The sequence below is a fragment of the Vulpes vulpes genome, chromosome 1, assembly GCF_048418805.1.
Source record: "Vulpes vulpes isolate BD-2025 chromosome 1, VulVul3, whole genome shotgun sequence".
Lineage (NCBI taxonomy): Eukaryota > Metazoa > Chordata > Mammalia > Carnivora > Canidae > Vulpes > Vulpes vulpes.
The window spans coordinates 18,909,651-18,935,758 of record NC_132780.1 but is presented as its reverse complement, the minus strand read 5'-3'; the positions used below and the strand labels follow the sequence as shown (position 1 = coordinate 18,935,758).

At 40.3% G+C, this 26,108-nt stretch overlaps 1 protein-coding gene and 1 pseudogene across 1 annotated transcript in view; both read left to right on the top strand.

The window, feature by feature from the left end:
• LOC112912649 (uncharacterized) overlaps positions 1 to 26,108 on the top strand; it is a 68,928-nt gene that overhangs the window by 17,423 nt on the left and 25,397 nt on the right.
• LOC112912594 (uncharacterized) overlaps positions 161 to 26,108 on the top strand; it is a 79,980-nt pseudogene continuing 54,032 nt past the window's right edge.

The window sequence follows — 26,108 nt, the reverse complement described above, 5'->3', positions numbered from 1 at the left end:
CAGAATTCACACTAGAGAGAAACCTTAACAAATATAAAGAATGTGGTGAGGCCTTTAATCACCTTTCAACCTTTACTCATTATCAAAGAAGTCATACTAGAGCAAAGCTTCAAAGTTTTAGGATTGTGAGAAAAAATTTTTTTAAGTTCTTTTAAGCAACAAGAAACTAGACTTGAACGGAAAATGACCAAGATTCTTTTCTTTTACAGTAATTTATCCCTTCTTTAAGACAGATTGTCCTACATCTAAAACTATATACAACAAAATTATATAAACATTCCTTGATTTTACAATGATAAATGAAAAACTTAAAAATTATCCAATCTAACAAGGTATGCAATGTTCTTTTATAGTTGTTGTTGTTAAACTGTGAGAGCAAAGTAACTCATGGAATGTAAAGATAAGAGCTGAATAATAACAGCATTAATGGAAAAGATTATTTTCACAGAACCACTTTTTCCCCCTCATCCTATCTCCTCTTGATGTTGATCAAACTGTACCATTGGCCATTTAGTTTTTGTTTGTTTTTTTTTTTTTAGGTTTTTTTTTTTTTAGGTTTTTTTTTTTTTTTTTTTAAGCCATATGCTTGTGCAGAGACACAGTTATCTTATGTCCAATAAAGGAATGGGGAAGGAAAAAATGAAAGAACAGAGGAAACCCCTTCTTGGTCTGGAGGAGCAGAGTTGTAAAGTAACAGGTTCCCTTTCTAGTAGACACCTCTCTGGTGCTGGAACCCATCAGTTGTATCTTTCTCCTCCGTTTTCCAGCTGTGCAGGTGTGTCTTTTTCCTTTATTGGATGCCCATCAAATCTTGTGACCTATTGCATTGACAAACCTTACTGTTCACAATAGTTTTTCATTAGTTTATTACATGCGGTATACGCTTCTTCATCTTTAACTGTACTACAAAGCATCCTGCCCCATCACCTTTGAATTAATATGATCATTGTTCTCAGTCTTGATTCTTTCATTGGGTATTTCTTCAGCCATTGAGAGTGCCAGCATCTTCTCAGCTGCCTCTTCTCAGAACTACCAGGTCCCCAAAGACAGCACACAAATAGGAGAAGTGGCAGAAGAAGCAACTATGAGAGGATTTGTAAGTACTGCTCTCCTCTTACTCCCCATTAGGTAATTCATAACAGAGAGTAATGAAATATGTGTAAAGAATGTGGCAAGGCCTTTCAACAATGGAAAACCATGATTCCTGATCAGAAAATGTATAGCGGAGAGGATTTTACAAATACCACAGATTTGGCAAGCACACTAACCAGTACTCAAGCCTTACCATCTGAGGAAAATCATTACAACATCATTACATCTAGATAAACCTCTAGATAGAACTCTGGACTTACTCAACATCATAGCTATCATACAGGATAGAAACCTTAAAGTGTAAAAGTTGCAGTTCCTTTAACTGGATTTCAGTCCTGAATCAATATCCCAAAATGCGTACTAGATTCAAAACCTACAAAGAGATGAATGAGGAAAGACCTTGTTTTTATATATAGACTTTAGAAAATATCACAGATTACAGAAAGGAAAGTAAGTTGAAACACATAAATATTTAGAAATGTACTTATTGAACATCAAATGTCAATAAATGTCACAAATCAATAGAAAGCAGTATATAAGTTACCCTTTTTAGACAGTACTCCACATCAAATACTTACAAGGAATAGTACAAAGTTAAACGTGAGGATAATGTATTATGCTTCAAAAGATAGAAGGGATGGATTTTTGCAAAGGTATAATTTCGATGTGCTTGTTTTACACTGACCCTGTGTGAGATTGGTGACTAGTACATATTAATGCATTTTGTACTTTAGAAAATTCATGGATGCCTAGTTGGTATATGAAATTATATGGCTGACTTGCTGCATCAAAGATGAGATGCCCTTCTTCCTTAGGTGGGTCTCATGCAGACCTCATTTCCCATTGAAGATGAACAACATGACTTAGAATATATGAAGAAGATCTAAATGGAGATGCTGTTCATGGTTATAACATTAATGTAAGTTACCATGAAATAAGTTTTCAGAATATCATTCTCCATTCATTAAAACTAAAAAACTTTGTGGATAGTTTAAATAAAATGGTTTGCTAGTTGGTCTTTAAGGACAAAGAGGTGGCAGTCCTGTAAAATACTGACGAATCTTGATAATAGCCATGGTTATAAGTTGAATTCTCAACATCAGGTGGTGTGGTTCCAATGAGGAAATCAGCACAGATACCACAAAGAAAGTAGATAAGTCTTCCCTACGATGGCATAAAATGGAAATTCATATTTCTTAAGAGTTCTCTCAAGCCTGAAAAAGTTTTATATGGAAATTAAGCGGTTAACAAGTTAAAATCAACTGTTAAAAGAGGTCTTTCTTTAAGCCTCTTGGTAACCAGAAAGTAAAAACCTGTAGTCAATACATAATAGATAGGGAGAAAATAATGGAAGTATACACCCACAGAAAATCACCAAATCACAAAGATAAATAGCAAATGAAGAAGAGAGCAAATATTTCTAAAACAGGAAACGAAAGAATGACAACAGTAACTCCATACTTTAATCTCTACTTACTTTAAATATAAAGGGACTAAATTCTCCAATTGAAAGGTATACCTGAATGGAAAGAAATAGAAGAGCCAAGTATATTTTCCTTCAGCCTTAAGAACACACTCAGACAGAAACTGCAGGTGTGAAAAAAGATATACCATGCAAATAGAAACCAGATGAAATCAGGATGGGTATGCTTACATCAATCAAAGTAGACTTTAAGTCAAAGACTAGTAAGACACTCCTCGGGTCATTATAAAATAAAGGGATTACATCGTGCAGTGTTTTTAATTATGGTGCATTTGGGAAAAAAAGATTTCCCCCATTCTAGTTTTGGTAGGACTCTAACAGTGTGTTTTTAATTCATGTAATACCCCTATGAAAAACAATGTACTTTCCCATAAATTTTGGTGGTGTTTTTCCAGGTACATCAATTACAGCTTATGTAATGTTTATGAACATCTATATCTCCTGTGTCCCCTAAAGCTAGTCAATATTCAAAAACCTACTCCTGTGCTTCGAGGTTGGGAAAAAGAGAGCACTAAATGATAATTTGAGAAGGAGTTACTGCTTCCAGATTTTGATGTGTGTGGAAAAATATTGTTGCAATGATAATCTTGGTAATTACTGGAAGAAGTAGCCAATGATTCATTCACTGAAACCACCTAGTATGGGCTAATCAATCCTTTCCCCACAGTAGTCAGTTTTCTAATCTCTGGCTATTATACATTGCAGATTTTTTCACATGTAATTTAATTTACATTGTTCTCTGCCATATAAAGTCTCCAAATAACTTACTTGTCCTTTCAGGTAGGTTATCATAATACCCCTTCGTAAGATTCCTGATATTATTCCTGGGCAGCTATTCTTTATATACAATGCAAATGACGGGCTTTGTATGGGTCACCTTTATAGTGCTTCTGATCGTGACTTTAGTTCAAGTTGGATTCTTTCTGAAATGTACATTTTCACATAAGAAAAACTTACATTATGCTTTGATTTTTAGACTAACTACATTACATGTGACTAAAGGTTTTATACACTATATGTGCATTTATTGAATATAAAATATTTACTCATTTATTGTTGGCAAAAGCTGGTTAAGCACGTGTACTTACGAGTTTGTATTAAAGCTGTAGGTTTGTGTATTTATTTAGTGTCTGTGAAGAGGACATTTACTTCTGATTATTGCTTTTTGCTCCTTGAGCCATATAATACTGTTTGTGCTTATTACATTGTGGTGTGGATTTGGTCAAAGGTTGGATACATAGGAGTCACCTACTTTTAAAAACAAATTTATATGCTACGTAGTAATCTTTTACAGTTTTTCAAATCAATATAACCTACTTTCCCTGAATAAAATAAAATGGAGTTAATTTGACAAAAGGATGTAATCTTTAGAATAGTTATGTACCCAACATAAAAGTACCCAAATATATAAGCAACAATGAACAGACAAGAACAGAACAAGAGACAGCAATACAATAGCAGGGGACTTCAATTGTGCACCTTCAATATGGGACAAGATAATCAATAAGGAAGTACCAGACTTCAATGATATTTAGCAGATTGACTTACACCATTCCAGCAACAGCAAAAAACACATTGTTCTCACATGCACAAGGAACATTCTCCAATATAGATTTTATATTGGGCCACAAAACAAGTCTTAATAAATTTGATTGAAATCGTATCAGGCATCTTTTCCTACGACAGTGCCATGAAAGGAAGTCAGGTACAAGTACAAAACTAGAAAAATTATAAACATGAAAAATAAAGAACGTGCAATAGCATTACTCCTAATAGCCAGGATCTGGAAATGACTTGTGTGTCTTGTCAGATGAGTAGATAATATGGTGGATATATAAAATATATGTTGGCTATAATTAAGAATACTACATTGGATATCTGAAAATTGCTAAAAAATTCTTATTAATTCTTATAACACACACAAAATTGTAAACTGTGAGGTAATGGATGCTAAGTAAACTTACTGTGGTAAATGTTTTGCAATATATAAATATATATATATGTTTTTTATATTTATAATAGTTAAATTATACACTTTTAAACTTATATAATGTCATTTCAATAGTAGGTGAAGAAAACTGGAAAAAAGTAAGCAGATTATTGATTAGATATGAGGATAAGAAGATGAGATTGGTGACAGCTAAAGAATGTGAAGTTTCCTAGGAGGTAATGAAATGTTCTAGAATTGACAATGGTTTGCTTATACCTACATGTGACTCAGTTAAAAAGCTATCAATTGTACACATTAAGTGGATAAATTATGTGGCATGTAAGTTATACCAAATAAAGCTGTTTAAAAGGAACCCCAAATATGAAATTCTTACAAAAGATCTCGTATTAATGGCAAATATGAACAACTGCATACATTCAGGTATTAATTAAACACACACATATGTGCATACACGCACACAGAAGATTTCACCTGGAATTTGGCATTTGATTTTCTCTTTTAATTTTTGTGGTAATACAGAAAAACAATTTTTCAAAGAAGCACATCGAAAGGAAGTTTGTCAAATTAGACATAACATATATTGGGACACCTGGGTGGTTGAGTGATTGTCTACCTTTGGCTCTCTTGTGATCTGGAGTCCCAGGACGAAGTCCCACACCGGCTGGCTCCCCTTGAGGAGCCTGCTTTTCCCCCCTGCTTCTGTCTCTTCCTCTCTCTGTGTGTCTCTCATGAATAAATAAAGAAAATATTTAAAAAAAAACAAAGGAAGATAAAACATATAGTAATATCAGTTAAGTTCAGCAGGTTGATTTTGAGTGGAAAAATGTATGGACCCTAAAATCTATAGTAGGATTCTCCAAAGAATCAATAGAATGGATATGCACACATCTATGCATATTTTTAATCTATATTTGTATAGACCCAGAAATAAGATATAGGCTTACTACATACAGAAATAGATGTCTATCTACCTATATGTCTCTGCATAGATGGAGAGCGGGATAAATTTCCTGTAATGAATTGGCTAATATGATTGTGAGAGCTGGCAAGTCTGGAGTCTGCAAAGAAGGCCAGCAGGCTAGAGACCCAAGGCAGTGCAGATGGTGAAGCTTGAGAATCTGAAGACAGCCATAGGTGAGTAGGAAAAAGCACCTCTGAAATATATAGGTAATCGCTTCTTGGCTTTTTGGCTAATAACAAGTGTGAAATATACAGGTAATTATTATGTTCTCTAGAATGGACTGTCTAGTAAATGGTATGGTCTTTTGGGGTGAAACTTTAATATAAGCTAAATGGAAAAATGCAAATAGCTTCTAGAAAGAGTTACACAAAATCTTTTAAGTTAGAATATGTGACTACATGTATGAGAATGTACAGCATTTTCAAGCATGCACTAGTAGAGAAGATAGAAAATAAGAATTCTGGTAGGATGTTTAACAATGTTGCTTCATAATGTCATCAAGGACCATATTCACAATATATGCCACTGAAAGAGTAATGAGAGTGCCACTTTAGGTTGAGGAACATGGCATGAAGACAAGTAGTGATATGGGGCGGGGCGGGGCAGTAAGAATGAGTGCACAGGGATAAATGAAATGCACAGAGTCTGGGAGCTTGGGGTAACACAGCCACAAGGGAAGAGAAGACAGGACCCATGTTAGTTTCTTAGGGCTGCTGTAACAAATTATTACAACTGGATGCTAAAGAGCCCAAAAAATTATTGTGTCACATTTCTCAGGCACTTAGACATCTGAAGCCAAGCTGTTGGCAAGGCCACATTTTGTCTCAAGAATTGAGTCTTGCTTTCTAACTTCGGGGGACTGTAGCTATCCTTGATCATCTTGGGCTTAGTTGACACGTCATTGTCCCTTCATCACACAGCACCGTGTGTGTAAACTTCCCTCTTGGGATGCCTGCGTGGCTGAGTGGTTGAGCCCCTGCCTTCAGCCCAGGGAGTGATCCTGGAGTCCCAGGATTGAGTCCACATCAGGCTCCCTCCAGGGAGCCTGCTTCTCTCTCTCTCTGCCTGTGTCTCTGCCTCTGTGTGTGTGTGTTTGTGTCTCATGAATAAATAAAATCTTTTTAAAAATAATAATAAACAAACTTCCTCTTCTCAATAGGACAACAGGAATTGAATTGGGGTTTACCTGAATCCTGTATGACATACCAACTTAATTACACCTGCAAAGATCCTATTGCCCAAAATAGGTTACAGTTACAGGCACTGAGGATTAGGACTTCAACATCATGAGACAAGTTCTGTAACTTGAAACACGGCTAAAAGCACTAGGTTGTTCAATGTCACTGAGGGGTTAAAGTGCACTACACTTTTTAAGGTTGGGTGGGTGTATGCAGGGACATTAGGGTATGAGCCCTTGTGTGTTGAGGGAATGAGAAGGTAAAGGAAATCATGAGAAAGAAGGGGATCCTGAATGACAAATTAATGGGCAAAGGGAGTTCAAAGGCAAGGTTGGGTAAGAGACATATGCAAAGTTTATTGCCTGTGATGGGTTAAAGAACATATAGGTGGAAGGGTGATAGTTACTTGTGAATGCAGTCCTGGGAGTGTTCAGTGTTGCAACAAGAGATGAAGGATGGAGAGAACAGATGATACCTGGGGAACAGAGTTAATGTGGGTGGAGGGGGATCATCAGAGCTGGGAGAAGAGTGGGCATCAGTAGGCCAAAGGGTCCATGAGAAAGTCAGGGAGTGTAGGGTTGTGGGTAATGAGTGTAGGGTCATGAGGAAACTAAGGAGTCTGTTAAATGATGGGTCAGATATTGATAATGGACATAAGAGACACGATAAATGGGCTAAAATCATTGGAATTGGGTGGGGAAGGGACAAATGGCATTGGAGGAGGAGGAAAGAATACATGGAGGTTCTTGGGACAATGGAAGGAAGAGAGTTCTAGAATCAGGCAAGAAGGGTTTATTGGTATAGAGGTCTGAAACACACTTCATGGACTTAGAAGAGCAATGAAGACTAGGAGAGTCCTTTGCAGAGAAAGTTTTCACGGAAATGTAAAGGTCACAGAGGTGAAGACCTTAAGGTCACAATGGGGGATAAAGAGGAAGGAGGGGAGGTATGGAGCTGGAGGTGGTAGAAATTGTAGGGGTACATTCGGAGGTCACTAATTCATTCTCCTACTCATTAGTTGTCTTATTTGTACTTGGTTCAAAACTGTCAAGTTTGTAATTCCAGCCATGGGGCAATAACCTTACTTATATAAAATGCCTAGTAGTTCCTTCAGTTGAATTGGCAGTAAAGGACCACGGATAAAATTTTGAGTAAACAGGGAGACTCAACATCGTCTGTCTCCCTTGAGGATACCACGCACAGGTTGTGATCATGGAGGAGATCGGGTGGAAACCAGTACCTTCAATGCCTCAGGAAACCTTGATTTTAAGCTTCTAGCACCCTAAACAGAAAGCCCAGTTAAGCTCAATGAAATTCAGACTTGAAAAACAGAATTCTGTTTTTAGGACCTCCTAAATACTTGCAATTGGTTAAGATAGCGATAGCAAACATACACGTAGGCATATCATCAATTGTATAATGAGAAATATCTTTTTTTTTTTTTTTTATGAGAAATATCTAAATAAAGTTTAAAAATGCCCGTGAATCCCTGGGTGGCGCAGCGGTTTAGCGCCTGCCTTTGGCCCAGGGCGTGATCCTGGAGTCCCGGGAACGAATCCCACTTCGGGCTCCCCGTGCGTGGAGCCTGCTTCTCCCTCTGCCTATGTCTCTGCCTCTCTGTCTCTCTCTCTCTCTCTCTATGTGTGACTATCATAAATAAATAAATTAATTTAAAAAGATGCCCATGAATTTCCCCCAGTCAGTAATAGTTTCACCTTCAGACATACAGGTTGTGAGGTTGGGATGGGGCTTCCGTTCTGCAATTTCAGAGTATAAAACACATAGACACTAAAATATTTTGTACTGGGTTCAACATAAATACGTAATGGTTGGTTTACATAAATATTGTCATATCACACTCATTGTCAGTGACATTGCATTCCTTAACCAATGCTGCATGAAACTGGCATTTTCACATCAGTAGAAGTGGATCGGAGCGGCGGAATATGAAAACATATTCCACAGTGATTGTAAGCACAACACCCTTGTGCAAACACTCTTCCTTCTATGGTTACAAAATTGAATGTATCTGCCTCCTGTTACACACATCATGAAATATAGATCTTTGATTTGTACACATCTGACTTAACTGGGTGGCTCTGGGAAAGGAGATTGTTGTACCCTCATGACTTACATTCTTATACCGAATACACAATTTCTTTCTAAATGATTCTTCAAAAACAAAACAAACGGGATGCCTGGGTGGCTCAGTGCTTGAGCATCTGCCTTCGGCCCAGGGCATAATCCTGGGGTTCCGGGATCAAGTCCCACATCAGGCTCCTTTCGGGGAGCCTGATTCTCCCTCTGCCTATGTCTCTGCCTCTCTGTGTGTGTCTCTCATGAATAAATAAATAGAATCTTCTTTTTTCAAAAAGCAGAACTAGAAAAAAAAATGAAAGAAACTGTACATCATTTCATCTCTCTTTTTTTAAGATTTTTTTTTTTTTTATTTGATAGAGCGCAAGCATGTGAAGGAGCAGAGAGAGGGAGAAGCAGGCTCCCTGCTGAGGAGGGAGCCCAACTCCCAGCTCTATCCCTAGATCCCCACATCGTGACCTGAGCAGAAGGCAGATGCTTAATGTACTGAGCCAGCCACGCGCCCTCATCCTTTCACCTTTTAACACCACACCAGGCCACCTTTCCTTTGGACCGCTTTCTCACTTGGCCTAAACATCTTCCCCTGGGCAGAACCTGAGTGTGATAAGTTTCCTGCCCTGCTCTGCCCACTTTTGCACATGCGCACCACAGACCAGTAGGACTCTGCCGTCAGTACCCCAGACTTCACCCTTGGTGTTGGCTCCCCAGAGCGCCTCCCCAGGATTGCCCACCAAGCGCTGCACATGCACAGGGAATATTTGTGGTGCACACTGCCCCTCTCAGAGCCTAAACTTGTAGCTGTGTGCTCCTCTCTTCATCAGCCCTCGTCTCCACAGCAGGACACCCAAAACCCATCTCAAGCAAGCCCACACACTTGAGTTCACAGGTCAGGCAAGGTGGGACCAGAGTCTATGGACAGACCAGTCCATCCCCTAACCAGCGTTGTTATCTCACCCAGAATTTGAACACACCCTCTCACTTCCCTATTGCTAAGACTTCACACGTGCACATAAGAGAATACATGCAAAGCCCTCAAGAAGCTGGGTACAGCATCAGCCACAATGAAGAGGACCCCAGAGCAGGTGGGGATCACGGACTGGACGTTGAGGATCACCTTGTGTAATATGAATGCATAAGATGTCCATGAGCGCGGCAGATCTTCTAATGCTCCCGGATCCCTGTTTCATACTTCAGTGCTAACGTCGTGGGCACAGAGCTTCAAAAGACCCGGAATTTGCATCGGGAAGATTCCCTCTGCCTACATGCGGCTTGCACAGCCTATCAGACAATTGTCCCTTCAGATTTGGTCAAAAATGATCACTTAGACTATACACTGGCCCTCCACGGTTCTGCTGCCAGTCCCTAATCTTCGCTTCTCAGAATGGCTCAGAGAACAGAGTTCCTGGCAGCTCCAACTCCTGGGTTGCATGAACTGCCATTCACATTTTCCAGAGCTCAGACTCAGACGAAGGAGAGCAAAGGACTTACAATTTGGGGAGTCAGTTTACTTTCCGGTGAAAACAGTGCTTCCAAGGTGACATAGAGCTTGCCACCTTCCATTCCTGGGATGTCCACTCATAGTCCATACCTTTAATTTAACCAAATAGACCCATGTTTAGTGGCACTACCTTAGAGAATGCAGGCACAGCACACCTGAGAACCCTACCCCCACCATCTGATGTCAACCCCAACAACTCCTGGTGGGTTCCCAGCAAAGAGTCTACTATTTACTTTTCTCTGTCATGAGTTTCCTCTGTTGTGGATTCCCAATAAAGAACGCCAATCACCACCCTGAAGGACCACATTCTTTCTTCGCATTTTGGAGTTCACAGAAGGGAGTCTAGTCAATGTGCTGATGTCTGAGCAAGTCTCTGTTTGGAAAACAATGTGTATACGTTACTGCAATGTTGATTGAGCATGAATTTTGTTCAGAAGGAAGTTATGGTGTTCACAAGGAAGTTACGGTGCACCATGTTGGCAACTTCACATATACGATGCGATTTCGTCCCCGTTACACCATCCAAGCTGGGCATTAGGTGTCCCATAATAACGATGAAGATGTAGGTACTGGGCCCGACCTATGTGCTTCATCTTCTGTTTCCATATTGTAAAAAAAAAAAAAAAAAAAGGTTTGTAGATTATAGGTGTGAAATCAGGATAAATGGAAAACTAGAGAAAGGGTAGATTAGTTCAGAGAGCTCTCCTTGTTGTGTTTGTATTTTCTTAAAAGGATAGAAAAATGACTGTGTAAGTATATGCCTGTTTTCCTATAGTCTGTCCACTCTCGTTAGCAATATATATTCATTTTAATTCTTCCACATTGGTGTTACCTTGTATTTTCCTGTAACTTAGTTATTCTGGCAAATAGGAAGTGTCATCTCCCTGTAGTTTCTCTGCTTTCCAGGAGGAGTGGTTCAAGAGAATGTGATATAGCTATATCCCTCTCTATCTACAATAATGTAATATTGTTTACGATATAGAAATATATCAGAATCTAGTATGTGTCATACGTACTATAAAACGTCTATAATATCTATATCTATCATCTATCTATCTATCTATCTATCTATACATATCTGTATCCAAAATTCAGCCTTTAAAAAAACGACAGGCTTCCATTTGGGACAAAGGAGGCGAGCCTTGAGGATGTTATGCAATAACAATAAGCCACTCAAAATGGCAAATACTGTATTATCTCAATAATTCCTGGAATCTGCGTTGAACTCATAAGAATAGAGTACAATTAGGATGCCCATGTGGCTCAGCAGTTGAGGGTCTGCCTTTGGCTCAGGATGTGATCCTGGGGTCTAGGATCAAGTCCCACATTGGGCTCCTTCCAAGGAGCCTGCTTCTGACTATGTCTCTGCCTCTGTCTCTCATGAATAAATAAAATCTGTTTTAAAAAGGATAGAGTACAATTGTGATGGTCAGGAGATGACTGAGGACAAAATAGGAGATGTTGGTCAAATGGTACAAAATTTCAGGTATACAGGATTTACAGATTCTGGAAATCTGGAGTCTACACATAATTCTATGTCTATTATATTGAGAATTTGCTGAAAGAGTATATCTTAGGAGTTCTCAACACAAATTTATTAAAAATATGTAATAAAATATCCTAACTATAGGAGGTCAGAAGGATATTAATTAGCTTCATTGTTTTTTAATCAGGTCATAATGTATAGATATTTATATTTTGTAAGTTGAGCAACTACTGAATCTCCAGGAATGGAAAATAGGAATCTAGATGAAAGGGTCGTGACGCACAGGATTTAATGTTAAACACAGAAATGAAGGGCAGCCTGGGTGGTTCAGTGGTTTAGCAGTGCCTTGGGCCCGGGGTGTGATCCTGGAGATTTGGGACTGAGTCCCACTTCAGGTTCTCTGCATGGAGCCTGCTTCTCCCTCTGCCTGTGTGTCTGCCTCTCTCTCTCTTTCACTCTCTCTCTCTCTCTCTCTCTCTCTGTGTATTCTAATGAGTGGAATAAATAAAATCTTTCAAAAAATTAGTTAACATGTATATACTGAAAAAAAAAAAAGCACAAATGAAGTTACTAAGATCTATAGTCCTTTGTTCCCATTTATCATATTGTGGATTTGGGGAATTGTGAGCACCAGCCCTGAAGAGATGAAAGGAAGAGCCACTCAGAATCTGATCTCCTCTAATCTTTCCTGGGAAGGGAAGAGATCCCAGAGCTAGGCCAGACCTGGACACAGCCTCAGAAGGGGGTAGATCTGGTGGGCGAGGGAGGGATCTGGCGGTAGACTCTGATATCTCAGCCTCTATCATTGCTGAGCCTGTCCAAAGAAATTCACCACGCAGAGTTCATATTATTTTAGTCTGGTCTAGTCTCTTTTATTTCTATTTTATAAAATGAAAGAAAAAGCAACTTAACATAAATAGAGTTTTCTGGGACGCGTATATTAAAAGCTTTCCTTAAGAAGAATGTCAAATAAATGCTGCTGCTATGCTAATAAAAAAATCTTTGGTCCATGGATGACCCATCAGGGATGACACCAGAACTCACAGGATAACACAGACGGGGAACTGGCCCAACTGAAGCAAAGTTCCCTGTGTACCACGTCTTCCTCACAATGACTCCATAATCCTGAATTCAGGAAGGTACCCTGTCGCGCACGCTGGGGGCGACAACCGTCCAGGGATGAGGGTAAGGGATTGAGGAAAAGAAAAGAGACACAAACAGAGTGGGAGCGGGAGGGACATATGGCCGGATTCAGCCACAATGCCAACTTTATTTGTGTTACTCACTCTTTTATAGAGCAGGGTTGTATATTAAGCAGGATGTCCTAAGCTTAGTTCTTCAAACATGTCTTTTTACAACATAGAGCGATAGTATGCGCCCTAGAATAGATAGCCAAGGTATGCGCTCTTAGATAGCAATGGTAAGCGTCCTTGATTCACAAGCCTTTAACAATAAGGGTGAGACAGGTCAGCCATGGTTGGAAGAGTCACAGAGAGCCCTTGCTCAATCCATTAACCCCTTCCTGGCACGCAGGTCCCAACATTACTCACTTGCTCTAACCTAAATTTTCTGGATGTTCTTTTTTTTTTTCTTTTAGATTTTATTTTTTTTAAGATTTTATTTATTTATTCATAGACACACACACACACACACACACACACACACACAGAGGGAGAGAGAGAGAGACATAGGGAGAGGGAGAAGCAGGCTCCATGCAGGGAGCCCGATGTGGGATTTGATCCCGGGACTCCAGGATCACACCCCAGGCTGCAGGTGGCACCAAACTGCTGTGCCACCGGGGCTGCCCTGGATGTTCTGTATCATGAGTCTTCATCCCTTTTTCTTTCTTTTTAAAAAATATTTTATTTATTTATTCATGATAGACAGGTAGAGAGAGGCAGAGATATAGGAAGAGAGAGAAACAGGCTCCCTGCATGGAGCCTGATGTGGGACTCCATCCCAGGACTCTGGGATCACAATCTGAGCTGAAGGCAGACACTCAACCGCTGAGCCACCCAGGTGTCCCTTCATCTGGTTTTCTCGTGACCAGATGCCACGGAAAGAAACAGGTTCTGTTTATATCTGTACACCAGCTTGGTCAGTGTTGTTCACTTCCCTCCTCATGATCTAATGAAAAAGAAAAATTACAATGATGGCAGACAGGGGTATAAAAATTGACAAACATACTCTCAGGGACAAGAATCCTTGGAGTAGCTGTCATCTCAGAGAAGGTCTAGGTGAGATACTGTTCCTATGAAGGTGTTGGCCTTTAGGCTTGTGAGTGCACAGAATGACAACCAGAATGAGTCCTACACATGAAACATCTGAGGACCATCTGAATGCTGCATGGAGTTAGTCTATGTGTTCCATACAATGTATAGCAGAACAAGATCCAAAGCCTATAATGTTTGTGATGTATTTGTTGTGCTTCTTGCCCAATAGACCTATGGGAACTGTAGTATTTATCTGCTCATGTAGAATCTGGCACAGGATATTGGAGCAGCCAATGGAAACTATGGCTGTGACTTAAAGCTTCACCCACCTGGAATCTGGGGACTGATGGTGATGGCCTAGAAGACATCCAAGGGGCCAGAGATGCCGATGGACACACCTCTGGACACAGTGAAACTAGAAAAGAGGGATGCCTCTCTGGCTCAGTGGTTGAGCATCTGCCTTTGGGTCAGGTTGTGATCCCAAGGTCCTGGGATCGAGTCTCGCATTGGGCTTCCTGCAAGGAGCCTGCTTCTCTCTCTGCCTGTGTCTCTGCCTCTGTGTGTGTGTGTGTCTCTAGTGAATAAATAAATGAAATCTTTCAAACAAAAAGAGAAACTAGAAAAGAAGTCTCTATCCCAAACCATAGAGAAAATATTTCAAAGGCTCCCAAGGTGTGTCAGGTTCCACTTGAAAGTTATGACCAGGGGATCCCTGGGTGGCTTGGCCGTTAGCGGCGGCCTTCCGCCCAGGGCGGGATCCTGGAGTCGCGGGATCAAAGAAATCAAAGGGATCCAGTTCCACATCAGGCTCCCTGCATGGAGCCTGCTGCTCCCTCTGCCTGTGTCTCTGCCTCTCTCTCTCTCTTTCTCTCTCTGTGCGTGGATTAAATATATAAGGATATATAAGGATTAAATATATAATTTTTTAAAAACAAAAAACAAAGTATGACCAACAGGTAGCTACACTCCTATGACTGAGAAAAACCTCCTAAACTTGCCCTGGTTCTATTGCAGTACAGGAAATGAAAAGATGACATAAAAGAAGTAGAATCCTGCAAGTTTGCAGTGAAAATCTGGACCAGATTAATCTCTTCAAAGTGCTATAGGCTAGTACATTCTGCTGTGAATCTGATACTTCTGGGATTTTTTCATTACATAGATTGTCATCTTATGACATCTTTAATGTTTTAAACATATTTAATGTTTTTATGGTGTATAAACCTGTTTTTTTCTAATATGTATATATATTATTTAAAGATTTTCATTTATTCATGAGAGAGACACACAGACACACACACAGAGGCAGAAACACAGGCAGAGGGAGAAGCAGGCTTCATATCGGGAGCCCGATGTGGGACTCGATCCCGGGTCTCCAAGATCAGGCCCTGGGGTGACAGGGGCGCTAAACTGCTGAGCCACCCGTGCTGCCCGAAAAACATATATTTAAAAGAAAGATCTTTCCCTCTTCATTTCTAGGGTTTCTCTCTAGTCAGCACTCTCTGATGTTGAATAAGTGTCAGTTTCAGGGTGAAGACGTTACCACATTGTCTACGTTTGTTCCAAGTCTCTCCAGGCTGAATTCTCTAATTTATAGTAGGTGGTGGCTCTATTTAATGATTTGGCTATATTCTCTACATTTGTAGGGCTTCTCCCCTGCATGTATTGTCCTCCATCAAGGGAGACTTGAAATCCAGACAAATATTTTGCCACATTTTTTTACATTTTTAAGATTTCTCCCAGTATGAATGTACAAGGGGTCAAGTGTTTGCTTAGGTTGTAGTTCTGTTTAAAGGCTTTGCTTATATTCTCTGCATTTGTGGGGTTTCTCCCCAGGTATTTATACTGTGATATCAAGGAAAGTCTGAGCAATAATTAAAGGCTTGAGCAAACTCCTTACGTTGTAAGGTTCCTTCCCAGTTTGTATTCTCTGATGCCAAGAAAGGTTTGAGTGCTTATTAAAGGTTTTGCCATATTATTTACCTTTTTGAGGTTTCTCCCCAGTAGGAGTTCTCAGATGTCAGGTAGGCTAAACCCCGGATAGAGACTTTGCACATTCCTTTCATCTGTAAGGTTTTCTCCACTATACACTTTTGGATGTCAAAATATTTGAATACAGGTTAAGGGCCTTGCCACATTCCTTATATATGTAAAGTTCCTTCACAGTATAAAACTTTTTGTTGAGTGAGTTTTGAAGACTGTTTAAAAACTTTGCCACATTTGCTACATTTGTAAGTCTTCTCTCTGGGAGAGAATCAATGATATTTAGTAAAGTTTGAGCTTTGATAGAAGACTTCCCCACATTTATTTATTTTATACTGGTTCTGTAGAAACAGAATTCTCTGCTATTTATTTGGATTTGACCCATGGTTAACATTTTCCCCAGATTCATTGCATTGCTAAATGCCATCCCCATGGTAAATACCTTGGTAATTGTTGAAGTTAGAGTCCTCACTAAAGATCTTCCTCAGTTCACGTTGCATGATCACTGGCTCCAAATTACCTAGTATGTGATACTGCTGAATAGGGATGGGTGGATCAAGACCTTCCCATGAATATCAAAGTTGGAGACTTTGGAACAAAAGTAATTATTTGTGCGTGAAAGGATTATTAATAAACCCTCAAAACAGGACTTCTCGAATTGATATTTAGAAATTTTATCTTCAGGGACGCCTGTGTGGCTCAGCAGTGGAGCACCTGCCTTCCACCCAGGGCATTCTAGAGTCCCGGGATCGAGTTCCACGTCAGGCTCCCTGCATGGACCCTGCTTCTCTCTCTGCCTATGTCTCTGCCTCTGTCTTTGTCTCTCATGAATAAATAAATGAAATCTTAAAAAAAAAAAAAGGAGAGATTTTATCTCCATTTGTAAATTTCTAGTAATCAGAAATATTTGAATAATTAATCCAATTCTATTTTTGAAATGATTTGAACGATTATTTTCAGCATTGACTATGTGACTTTCCAGGTTTTCCAAATTTTGTTTTGGAACATACGTATGTTTAAAACATGGTTTGGGTCCTGGCATTCATAAAGACATTGTTCTGCAAGCATAGCTGTCATAAAGTAAGATTTTCCCCCAAATGTTTTAGATCCTTGATGTCTCCTGGCAGTAAGGATTTCATTATGGGTAAGTACTCCAGTTTCATTCTATCCATCATAATATTCCTTCTGCTCTTCCCATTCCCCCCTCATCTTCCCAGTCTTTCACTAACTGAATTCTCACGGCCACAGTTTCCATATCTTCCCAATATAACCCACCCCATGGAAAGAATCTTTGTCTTCTTTGTCCATAAGCCCAAAGTGTGATGAAAAGGCATAACTGAAAGAGATTAGATTATTCCACTTACTATACTTATGTGCAAATACTATAAGGTGCTAATGTAAAAAACTGATGCCCATCACAGGACATGAGCAGATTAGAGGAATAAGAAGCACCAAGACTTTGCTCCTCCATGGAGAAACAAACTGATCAGATTGCCTTTTGGAGTGCTCCAGAATCCAGCTGGGAGAACACAGTACCCCCAAGGAAACACAAAATTAAGAAGAACCATATGAAAGAGGGACAAAAAGTTTTTTATGCTTGCTCACCACTCACCTGGCACTGCATGGCAAGATTGTGAGAAAACTCTCAACTCTGCTCAGGAAAGAAGACATGAGTGACCTGTGTGGGCCGTGATCTACTTCATTGCAGCTGCCTGAGGGGACTTGATTCTGTCACACATGACAGCAAGGGCAGAACAAATGGCAGCATATCATGTTGGTGACTGCTTGGAAAGGAAGCTAAGTATTTCTGCAAACACCAGAGAGACGGCAGAACTAAAATCAAACATCAGGGAGAGAAATGTATCATATTCTAAATAGGAACCAACAAACATTTCCTTAATTGGGAAATTACAAAATCTCAGACTTTACACGTCCTCAGAATATGTTGAATAGTTTTGAGAATTTACTAGCACAACTGACTTTGTCTTCTTCTATACAAAGCAAATTCAGAAAGCCTGGGACCTGGGGCTGGTTTTTATATTCCCAAATATGGGTGGCTCAGTTGGTGGGCAACCCACTCCTGGTTTCACTCTGCTCATGATCTGGGGCTCATGGGACTCAGCCCCACCTCAGGCTCCATGCTCAGTGAGGAGTCTGCTTGAGATTCTCTCCCTCTCCCTTTGCCCCTACCCCTGCCTCTATCCCTGCTCCCCCCCCCCTCTTTGGGTGGCTCAGTTGGTTAAGTGTTGGACTCTGATTTTGACTCAAGTCATAATCTGAGGGGTGTGAGATCAAGCCCCACATCAAGCTCTGTGCTCAGCAGGGAGTCTGCTGAGGTTTCTCCCTCTCCCTTGCCTTTGTCCTTCTCCCCATGCTCACTCTCTCTGAAGTAAATAGATGGGTTTTTAAAATAAATACACAAATACGTACAAAATATTTTTAATAAAATAAATAAATCTTAAAAAAATAAATTCTCAAAACAGTGCAACACCCTAAAGGCATACAGACAAACAGAAAAACATGTCCCAGTTGAAGGAACAAGATAAAACTCCAAAACTGACCATAAATTTATATATAACTAGTCATCACCTGACAAAGAATTCAAAATAAACATCATGACAATGCTCATAAAGGAAAAAGAGAATACCAAAAAACAAAACAAACAAACAAAAAAAAAAAACAAAAAACAAGCAAACAAACAAAAAAAGAGAATACCAATAGTTTTCCTGATATCCTATAGTTACCTATGCATGACCTAAATAAAAATTCAAACTGACAGTAAGTATGCAAATAGTAAAACAAAAATTGGGAGCAAAAGTGTCCAGCAAGTGTATTTTAAAAACCTGCAAGAGATGGGTGCCTGGCTGGCTCAGTCAGTAGAGCATGTGACTCTTGATGTCATATACTCATATATTCTTTACCTTTGAGGCAACAAGATGGCATCTGATCCATAGAACACTATCAATACTGTGTGTTTCACCAATATAAATTTGTAAACTGAAGGTGTCAACAGGATACATACATGTTTAAGGACTGAATTCATATCATACTGCATAAGTTGTGTATATTTGTTACCTGGAATTTTGTGTGGGTTAGAAATGCACCTTCATATTCTAATGTGAATTAGAATTTCAGATTTGGAGTTCTTGTTAAAATGCAGGCTCCGATTCAGGAGTTAGGATGGCCACTGAGTCTACATTTCTAACAAGGAGTTAGCCTATACATAAAGGAATACACTTTTAAATAACAAAGAGGTAGAATTCCAAGGAAAGATTTATCCCAGGACATGAAATGAATGGGTTTTATTACAATTATACGTTTTACAGGTTAAAGTGAAAAAGGCAACAATACTTTCTGAGCATTACTATATACTAGATTCTAGAAGTTTCCATAGATCAACACACACACACACACACACACACACGCACACACACACACAAATAGTCTAGGAGATCAAACATATTCGTCCTCTTTTGTAAAAAAAAAAGATTTTTATGTATTTATTTGACACACAGTGAGAGCACAAGCAAAGAGAACAGCAGGCAGAGGGAGAGGAAGAGGCAGGCTCCCCACTGAGCAGGAAACTTGATGCAGAGCTTGATCTCAGGACCCTGAGATCATGACCTGAGCCCAAGTTAGATGCTTAACCGACTGAGCCACCCAACTACCTCTCTTCCTCTTTTGAGACTATTTTGTCACACATCCAGTAAATGTAAAAAAGCAGATTTTAACCTAAGATCTCTGACCTAGAATTTATCTACCAGAGATCCAAGCAATATAGAGACTGCTGTAAAATTATGTTCATGACAGTTTTCAAACCTGAGATCAGTGATGAAAACAAGAAGATATCCACAGAAAACTGATCTACCTTTTACATTGTATGCAAACACATAAACTTTTATTTACTTATTTATTTTAAGATTTTATTTATTTATTTTGGAAGTTGAAAGCACAGGGGGAGGAGCAGAGGGAGAGGGACATGCAGACTCCATGAGCACAGAGCCCAATGTGAGGCTCTATCCCATAACCCTGAGATCACAATCTGAGCTGAAATCAAAAGTTGGATGCTTAACCAACTGAGCCACCAGGTGCCGCACACACCTAAACTTTTCAAAAGTACTACACACATTAAAATTGATAGAGTAGACTATTGTCTTGATGACTTAGGACCTATTCTCAATGGCACAAAATTTATAAATCTATTTGTGGATGATTATGTCTCTGTCATTTATTCACAATCTGAACATATATTCAGAATGCTATAAAGAAAACAGCTAATATTTCTGAGTCTTTTATATCATTGAAATTTTTTTGTTTCAATCATCATTTGTGTTATATCTTAGGATTTTTTTTAAAGATTAATTGATTGATTGATTGATTGATTCATGAGAGGCACAGAGAGAGAGAGAGGCAGAGACACAGGCAGAGGGGGACCCAGACTCCATGCAGGGAGCCCGACTTGGGACTCCCTCTACCTACATCTCTGCCTCTCTCTGTGTGTCTCTCTTGAATTAATAAATGCAAACTTTAAAGAGATAATAATTAATGAAATCAAATCAAATCCAGAGTTGAGGGCTGTCTGGGTGGCTCAGAGGTTGAGCGCCTGCCTTCAGCCCAGGGTATGATCCCTGTCCAGGGACTGAGTCCCACATAGGACTCCTTGTATGGAGCCTGCTTCTCCTCCCTCGGCCTGTGTCTCTGCCTCTCTTCCTGTGTCTATCATGAATAAATAAACAAAATCTTGAAAAAAAAATATGGGATGCCTGGGTGGCTCAAGGGTTGAGCATCTGCTTTAGGCCCAGGCCTGATCCCGCGATCCTGGGATCGAATCCCATGTCTAGCTCCCCGTGGGGAACCCGCTTCTCCTTCTGCTTCTCTCTCTCTCTGTGTCTCTCATGAATAAATAAGTCTTTAACAACAACAACAAAAATCCAGAGTTGGTTAGTAGCTCAGTAAGAGAGAAACTTTGAGAAATCTGCACCTTCTTAACCTTCAGAAATGTGCACCGAATCATAATGAGGCTTTTTCCAAAAAGGTCATAAATAAAAGAGGTTTCTGCCTCCTGCAAGACATTGGGAAGTATATGTCGAGGGCACTTTCCTTCCACAATAGAGTTAGAAGAAGCCCCAGTGAGAAAATGATGTGCCTGTATATCCAGGGAAATCTGTGTCTCCAGATATTGTCTGCTTCAATTCAGGGAAACCTTTACCCTCAGATCACCAGATGGTGTGCAGGTCCAGTCAGGGTTTGGTTCTTCCCTTCTTCCTCTCTTTCTTCCTCTTCTTTTTTTCAGATTTTATGTATAAATTTGCAACAGAGAAAGAGAGAACATGAGCAGGGGGAGAAGCAGACGGAGAGGGAGAAGCAGACTCCCCACTGAGCAGGGAGCAGGTTGAGGATCTTGATCCTAGGACCCTGAGATCAGGACGTGAGCCAGAAGGCAGGCACGTAGCCATCAGAGCCACCAAGGCACCCTGGTGCTTTCTTTAGGCATGTCACTTGGATACAAGAGTTTATTCCCTGCAGTTTGGGAGCACTGTAGGTTGTTCAAGGGGACCCTGTGACTATTTCTTCAGTGGTCTTACCTAAAAGACAGTAGCAGAAATGGCTCTGAGGCCAGGGGGATATCACCAAGCCACATGGTCCAGTTGATGGCTATAATACCCTGTGGGCAATATTTTTGTCCCCATGTTTCTGAGTGAGCACTCCAAGGTCATTTCCTTCCCCCTTATATCCAAAGAAAGAAAAGGGAAGTTGATAATTAGGATATCTGAAGGTAGGGACTCTTTTAGACTTTTTTTTTTTAAGTAAAACATATAGAGAGTGAGACCTGAAAGAGAAGTTTGAAATCCAACTTTGACAATAACTAGCAAAGTCCAAGAAATCCTCAAAGTTGCTGCTTAGTTTTAAGTTTGGGGAAATTCAGGATGCCTTGAAGTCTGCCTAAATCTAAATCTAGTCCCTATTCTGAGAGCAGGTACCTTAAATATCTAAGCTAAGTGTGAGCAACCTGTAGGGTATTTTGGGGGGGGAGTGAAGGGGGACTTTAAGTCTCTTTAAGGGAAAGATAATGTCTTCATGTAAAGTAGCTTGAGAAGGGAGCAAAGAAGCAAATGACCTACACATCATAACAAAGAGGAGCTTGCAGAAAACTTTATGTCATTCTTATTAGCCTTTGAGATTTGTGACAAACAGGAAGGACCTACTATGTAACCTGGAGGCATTATTGACCAGGTGTATTGCCTTCCTCCCAAGTGAAGGCAAAAAGAAACTGGCTACCCTTATCAACTGGAATACTTAGAAATGAACTGCATACATGTGTTTCAGTGAAAAATTTGCTTTCAATGGGAATGGATGTCACTAGTACATGAGGATTAGGAATAACAGGATGCAGACAGATAACAATTTTACTTGTTTCTCAGAAATACTGGGAAAACCTCCATCCTCAGAATTTGAGTTTTCTCACAGGTAAAATAGGGATGTTATAGGAAGTGACTTAGGACAGAAGGAGGCCCTGATCCTTGTTCCTGTTATGTGCTTGACGCCGTGAAAGGTTATTTTAAGTGTAGGGTATTGATTAATTCTAGACAGGTATTTTGAGGATCTAGTTGGATCTTGATGGGAAGGGCACTGTGGATTGGGCAATACCGGTTGAACATTTTCCTCATAAAGAGGATGGTAGTGGGCACCTGGGTTGCTCAGTGGTTGAGCATTTGCCTTTGGCCAGGTCATGATCTGGGGATCCTGAGATCAAATCCCACATCAGACTCCCCTCATGGAGCCAGCCTCTCCCACTGCCTCTGCCTCTGCCTCTTTCTATGTGTGTGTCTCATGAATGAATAAACAAAAAAGTGGCTGCCTTCGGCCCAGGGTGTAATCGTGGAGACCTGGGATCGAGTCCCATGCTGGACTCCGTGCATGGACCCTGCTTCTCCCTCTGCCTGTGTCTCTGCCTCTCTGTCTCCCTTTGTCTCTCATGATTAAATAAATAAAATTAAAAAAATAAGTTCCTTTGGAAAGATCAAAGAAGGCAGTTGTGGCCATTGAAGTTCTTGATTACTTCCAGTTAAGTCAGTCCATTTCTGTTCAAATGCCCATGAGGAGGGAAAGTATTTTTCAAACATAAGTGTCTCTTCCTTCAGGTGGAATAGAGGAGTAGTATCTATAAGTAAGATCAAGGCCATTTAAGATCAAGCCCATCTCTTCCTGCTGGGTTTGCAATGGACTACCTGAAGTAGGGCAGAAAAGCTCCTTGCCAACTCCATTTTAGTGAGGCATTCCATTACTCATTTTCACAGTTGGAAGGGAAATTTTGCTTTGTTCAGGAGGTTGGCAGATGGAGACCATGGTGGATTTATGTCCAAAGACACTATTAATCAGACTAAGCAGGAAGTCCTTCAGGGGAAGGCACATAGGAGTAGTGAGCATTGACATGCAGGGGAAGCAGTGCTGCAGTGCTTAATCGTTCTTGGTATGATCTCAAGGAGACCTGCTGGCATCAGGGAAGGTCACTTTCTAGTATGGTCAAACTTGATCTTCCAGGAACATCGGGTTCCTTGTTTCCTCCACATCAGAGGTCTGTTGAAATCTCAAGAAGCTACAGTGAGTCAAGCCTTCAGCTAGAGAGCATAGCGGAGTGAGTTAGACTTATGTAGTCAGGAGTGCTCGGCAAAGCTAGAGTCTGAGAAACTCTACATCTGGAAAATAGCATAGATATTTTATTAATGCATATATTGAGCTTTTACTCTGCACACTCATGATATTTTGCTGGGACCTTAGGAACATGTAAGTGAGTTAATCCTCATAATACTTTAGTTATTTCTCATAATACTCACAGTTGGTACTAAGTGTTTCATATTTTCCCTGAGAATGTAGATACTGGGCACCGCCTTTCTGTTTCTTTTTCTTCCTTAACATTGGTTGTATAAAATAGGAACTAAATATTGATTGGAGGGGATCCCTGGGTGGCGCAGCAGTTTGGCACCTGCCTTTGGCCCAGGGCGTGATCCTGGAGATCCGGGATCGAATCCCACGTCGGGCTCCCAGTGCATGGAGCCTGCTTCTCCCTCTGCCTATGTCTCTGCCTCTCTCTCTCTCTCTCTCTGTGTGACTATCATAAAAAAATTAAAAAATTAAAAAATAAATAAATACTGATTGGGGAAATAGACAAAAGCATAAACAGGAGCATCTGAAGAAGTTCTCATTATTGACTAAGAATCAAATTGGCATAAGATAAATAGGAAAATCAAATTTAAACCATATATATGGATACTCTCCACAGAATGGAGTGTGCAAAGACTGGCAAAGTAATGGATATATGTCTTTGAGACGAAGAAGGTTGAAGTCTGGGAACTCCAAGGGAAGAAATTCAACTCACAGGGAAGAAGGAAACGAGGAAATATTTGATAAACAAATATTATCGAGGCCACTCAAAAACAATAGGCCATAGAGAACTTTTCTCAAACAGGCCTAACTATGGTCCTCCCTGTTTCTCAAACTTAGTTTATATAATAATGTAGTTACATATGGTGATAGCTTTCAGCCTGGGATAGGTTCTCTCTCTAAATTCTTTTTAGTAAGTGAAGGGGGTGAAAAAGACATTTCCTGAATCTGATGGATTTTGATTGCTTTTTAAATCAAAATCATCTTTCTGCCAAAGTGGTCCATCATGGAGCAGTCTGGGCTTGGCCCACACTAAATGGAGGATATTTTGTTGACATAAATAAACCACACACAGAAAAAAAAAATTTGGTATGAAATCACATGGAATCTAAAAAAAGGTCAACATCATCAAAGTGAGGATGAGAATGTTTGCTGCCCTCTACTGAGAGTGAAGGAAATGTTGAGATATTGATCAAATGTTGATTGAAAGTTAGTAATTGGAACCCTCACTAAAATGGAGTCAGGAGGTTTTCAGCAGAGGGAGATCTTAAGCCCTATCGCTCATAGTCAATGGCAGTTCCAACAGGAAGGGAAGATCTTGACCTTACACAAGCTTGACCTTGGAAGCGGTTTATACCTACTATTGCAACCAAAGGAAGAGATGCTTTTCTTATCCTTCCCAGGCAACAGCCTCACCAGTGAAAACCCACCGTCCTTCAAACCATTTTCCCAGAAATAATTTTTATTCTGTAACAGACTTCTCAACTTAAGGCTTGTCTCCTCAAACCAAGCCCGCCTCTCTTTGTTCCCTGGACTTGCCTATGGTTTTGCCACAGCTTGTATGTTCCTAATTGCAATTCTCTGTATTCCTGAATGAACCCACCTTTGAAGGGGATCCCTGGGTGGCTCAGCAGCTGAGCGCCTGCCTTGGGCCAGAGCAAGAATCTGGATCACCAGGATCGAGTCCTACATCAGGCCTCCCTGCATGGAGCCTGCTTCTCTCTTGGGCTGCGTCTCCGACTCTGTGTGTGTGTGTGTGAGTGATAAATTAATAAAATCTTTTAACAAAATAAATAAACCCATCGTTTGGTGAAAAAGTTATAGGCAGTTTTTATTTTTTAAGAAGAATTTATTTATTTATTTATTTGTTTGTTTGTTTGTTTATTTATTTATTTATTTATTTATTCATGAGAGACAGAGGGAGAGAGAGAGAGAGAGAGAGAGAGAGGCAGAGATACAGGCAGAGGGAGAAGCAGGGTCCTGGGATTCAGTGCCGGGTCAGCCTCCCTAGTAAAGGAGGAGCCTGCTTCTCCCTCTGCCTGTCTCTGCCTCTCTGTGTCTCTCATGAAGTAAATAAAATCTCAAAAAAAAAAAAAAAAAGTTCTTCCCCCTCTGATTCTGTCAATTGATGGTGGAAACAACAGCGTTAAGTCGGTGCTCCAGGTGATTCTCAGGGAGGCCACAGTTAAGGAGAAAGGCTTCCTGTTAATTTCTGAGAATTGAGAGCAGGCTGCGCCTTAGGAGAGGTAATGGTCTCCACGAAGAGTCAGGGAGGATTAGGGCCACAGCACACGGGACCTATGCTGTAGCTGAATCTGTGAGCATCTGGGGGAGGGGAGGGCCCCTGGAAGCAGAGAAGGAAAATCAGTTCCTGAGTTCCAGCTGGGAGGTCACAGCTTCTCAACAGCTCCAGGCCCAAAGGACTAGGAAGTTGGGCTTTTTGTGCATTTCAAAGTCCTGCCTGCAGGGGAGCAGTTCATAGGTGGAGAGACTGTGGCTGGCTTTAA